The 4,509-nt window shown below is 46.8% G+C and overlaps 1 pseudogene; it reads left to right on the top strand.

The window, feature by feature from the left end:
• The first annotated feature begins 1,388 nt into the window (after nucleotides 1–1,388).
• Nucleotides 1,389–4,285, top strand: LOC128049508 (kinesin-like protein KIF3C; annotated as a pseudogene).
• The last annotated feature ends 224 nt before the right edge of the window (nucleotides 4,286–4,509 follow it).

Raw genomic sequence — 4,509 nt, 5'->3', positions numbered from 1 at the left:
TCCCAGCTTTTGTTTGTTTGGGCAAGTCTTCATCTCTTCTTTATTTCTAAAGGTCCACTTTACCAGATAAGCATCCATGGTTAGCAGTTTTTTTGTTTTTGTTTTTTTTTTCTTTCAGCATATTGAATATACCATCCTGTTCTCTCCCAGCCTCTGATGTTTCTGCTGCTGAAAAGTTGCTGATAGCATTAGAGTTCTCTTGTAAGTTATATACTTCCTTCTTCTTGATAATTTTAAGAATCTTGCTTTGGCTTTGACTTTGACAGCTCTATTAAAAGTGTCCTGGAAAAATTCTCACTGGATTTGCTTGAAGACCTATGAGCTTTATGAAATTGAATGTCCAAAACTCTCCCCAGATTTGGAAAGTCCCATTTCTTTAAATAAGCTTTCTCTTCCTTCTCTCTTCCCTTTCTGGGACTGCAATAGTTCACTGACTGTTTCTCTTGATGATATTCCATATATCACACTAGCTATTCTCACTCCTCTTTATTATTCTCTGACTAGCATCTCAAAGGTCCTATCCTCTACATTATATATGCTATTTTCTGCTTGATCCATTCTACTGTAATGGATGTATTTCTGTTGCTTTCTTTTGATGCTTTCTCTTCCATCTTTCAGTTCATTCACTGTACTCTTCCATTCTAGGATTCTCTTTGATTTGTTTTAATATATCTCTATGGTAAAGTTCTCTTTTATTTGTGTATTTTTTTTCTGATTTCATTAAATTGTCTTTTTCTCTTTTCTTATGGTTTATAGCTCTAAACCTCCTTAAAAGATTTTAGGGAACTTTTTAGTCTTGCCCCTGCTCCCCGCCCCATCCCCTTCTCTCACTACTTCTTCAAATGGTGAGAGGCAGAGCTGGAGCAGCCTGCTCACTATAATGAATGATTTTCCCACCTTGAGGGTAGGATTCCATGTGAGCCTCTGCCCATGTGAGGGGTGGGACCCCCTCAGGTGTCCAGAACCAGGAGCCCCCACCAGATCCTTAGAGGAGGAGGAGGGAGAGAAGGAGAGGACTGCTCTGTCACCCATCCCATTTTTCTCTTTTATCTTACTGTTGCCACAGCAACACTAGAATTGGCAACATGGCAGAATTCTCTCTGCCCCAGTATGAGGTGGGTTTGGGGACTGCCATTCAGCCAATACAGCTCCTGTGTCTTCCATGGACTCTGCTTAATTCTGTAAGGACTGGAGAGCTGTGGAGGCCCAGCTTGCAGAACTGGTGGAGCCATCTCCCAGAATCCACACACCAGGAGTCTGTACGCAGTTTGAAGAGTGGCACTATGGGGGCCCACTGGGTCAGTCCCAATGATCCAGACCTAGAGACAACAGTAGGACCACCCAGGCTGTGGAGTGGGATGGGGGTGATAAAAGGACAGAGCAGTAAGATGACCAGTAAAACCAAGGCCAACCCTGAAGGTGATGGCCCAGTGCCACCTTCTGGCTAAAGGGGTGACTGCTGTTCACTATTAAATCTTGTGCTGTGTGCTAAGTAGCTTCGGACATTGTCCAAGTCTTTGCGACCCTATGGACTGTAGCCCGCCAGGCTCCTCTGTCCATGTGATTCTCCAGGCAAGAATACTGGATTAGCCCTCCTCCAGGGTATCATTCTGACCCAGGGATCGAACCCACATCTCTTATGTCTCCTGCACTGGCAGGCGGGTGCTTTACCACTAGCACCAGCTGTGAAGCCTTGACATGGATGTAAAACTTGGCCAGGTGACTCTCTGAAACCTGTGCATTGCCCCAGGATAGATTTCCAAGACCTTCAACTTTAATACCATGCATGATGTGAGCTCAAAACAGAGACTTATGTGCTGAAAATGTGAAAGCCTCAGTAGACTCACTTTCAGGGTTTCAGTGGCATGACATTTGTTTATGGCCAGATAGGCACTGGCAGACATACCATGCAGGGGACCTAGACAGAATCCAGGTGACAAGGTCATCCCCAATACCTTGGAGCACTTCCTCTATTTCTTGCACTCATACTACCAGCAGTGCCTGGTCCAGTCTTCCCACCTGGAGATATACCTAGAAGAGATTTGAGACCTGCTGTCCAAGGAGTCCAGAAGGAACCTAGAGCTGATGGAGAATGCTGAGGCATCTACATCAAGGATCTCTCCTCCTTTGTAACCAAGAATGTCAAGGAGATTCACCATATGATGAACCTATGAGAGCAGACTCAGGTCATGGGCAACACACACATGAATGAAATCAGCTCGTGCTCCTACTCTACTTCCTCACCACCATAGGGTACAGTGGCTGTGATGGCCAGGACCACAGCTGTTTGGAAAAACTCAATCTTGTTGAACCTGGCCAGGAGCAAGAGGTAGAACAAAGCAAATCTCTACTTAACTGAAGGGACAGCCACACAGTCCATGGGTAGTGATGCCAGTGGAGGTGGTGGAAGAGAATGGCATAAGGAAGCTTCCAAAATAAACTTCTCTCCGTCTTCCCTGGGCAATGTAGTTACTGTCCTGGTGGGCAACAGGAGCACCCACATCGCCTATTAGGACACCAAGATGATTTGGCTGCTCTAGAACTCTCCACGGAGAAGGCAATGGCACCCCACTCCAGTACTCTTGCTTGGAAAATCCCATGGATGGAGGAGCCTGGTGGGCTGCAGTCCATGGGGTCGCTAAGAGTTGGACACGACTGAGCGACTTCACTTTCACTTTTCACTTTCATGCATGGGTGAAGGAAATGGCAACCCACTTCAGTGTTCTTGCCTGGAGAATCCCAGGGACGGGGTAGCCTGGTGGGCTGCCGTCGATGGGGTTGCACAGAGTCGGACATGACTGAAGCGACTTAGCAGTAGCAGCAGAACTCTCCTGGGGTCAAAGACAAGATCATCATAGTGGCTACCCAGGTGCCAGTTTCTTACTGCCTACAACAAGAGCCTCTCCAACCACTGCTTTACCAACAAAGACAAGGAAATCAAGAACAACCTCTGAGTGCACAAGGGCCCCAAGGACACATTGCTGTATGAATTCCAGGAGATCACCTACCTGAAGTCTCATCTGGAGAAGAAGGAGATGCTGGAAAACTGGCTATGGAGGAAGAGCAGCAGCATAAAGAACAATAACATAAAAAGTAGCTGTATAGAAAGCACCATGTCAGCCCTGGTAGGTTACCAGGAAGGGCCAGTAATCAAAGCCTGGGAGGCCAAAGAAGAGGATAACAACATCAACCACCAGCACCACCACCTGCCCCAGCCTTCTGGAGCTAGCCTTGGATGAAAACATGGATAATTACCTTTAGGTGCGCAAGCAGTGATTCATGAAAGAGAAGGTGACCGGCCAGGATGACTGCAGTCTTATGAGTAAGAACAGGCAGAAGCTGCTAGGGATGAAGGAGAAGGTGCTGCAAGACCTATGGTAGGAGCAGAAGGCCACAGAACTGCTTGCAGTCAATGTGAGCTTCTCTATTGGGGCAAGAACATCATGAATCACACCAAAGAGAAGTAGAAGACATTGAAACTGAAGAGCGATGAGACTGCAGAACAGAAATATCATGAGCAGGAAATATAGCCGGAGGTGATGATCTGAGATGAGGAGGCAATGTAGTTTCAGGCTATGTACACATCCATGCAGCAGAATATATAAGTCAAACCCAAGAAACTCATGAAGTTCCAAGTCAAACAGCAGGTTGTGAAGGCAGAGACCTGGGGCCAGCATGATGAGTACATCCACATGTAGCAGAACCTGAAGAAGGCAAAGAATGAGGAGACCTAGGAACTCAGGTTCAAGTACCTAATCACTGAGACCTTCATCCCACTTGAGGAGAACAAGATTATAAACTTGCTTTTCCTGGACTATGAAGAAAAGCAATAGAAGGTCCAGCCAGTTGTGCCAGGTGGATTTAATAACAGCTAAAAGAAGAAGCGTCCCATGACTGCAGTGGGCTACACGAGGTCTATCAGCCAGTACTCTTGGGGTGCCTTGCCATCCCAGCTTCACAGCTGAAAGTATGGGCTGACCTTTTTGGAGCTGGATATATCCCCTCCAGCTGTGTTTATGTTGGAATTCTCTCATAGTCAAGAACAAGATCCCCCATGCACTACATATGGAAAGGCTCATGCAGTTAAAACAGATTTCTGGAAAGAACATCTACCTGTAAAGTCTGAAAGTCCAGATCCTGGTCCCAGAGTCCTCAGTGGCCTCCAGGTGCCAGCACATGTACCCCAGTGGCCTCTGCTGTGCTGTACACTATGACAATTGTGGACCAAAATGACAATCTTCAGTCAGGCTACCCATCTGACAGATTCCTGGGATCGTGCAGCTAACCCTGGAGATCTGTCCTGAAAGCACAACTGTCAGTGACCACGTCTCCTCCGAGGTGACCGATCCATTGACCAGCAGGCCAGACGCTAAGCTCTACCTGCAGAGGTCTCCCGGCTTTGCCCTCAGTGTGCTCTTGAAACAAAAGGAAACTCCAGAATCTTAAGTTCAGAGTGTTAGGTAGTTAGAATAGGGAAAAGGAGTCCAAAATGGTGGTGGCTAAAAGACA

The sequence above is a fragment of the Budorcas taxicolor genome, chromosome 6, assembly GCF_023091745.1.
Source record: "Budorcas taxicolor isolate Tak-1 chromosome 6, Takin1.1, whole genome shotgun sequence".
In the NCBI taxonomy this organism is placed as follows: domain Eukaryota; kingdom Metazoa; phylum Chordata; class Mammalia; order Artiodactyla; family Bovidae; genus Budorcas; species Budorcas taxicolor.
The sequence above is the reverse complement of the archived record's forward strand: the minus strand, read 5'-3'. Positions and strand labels throughout refer to the sequence as shown.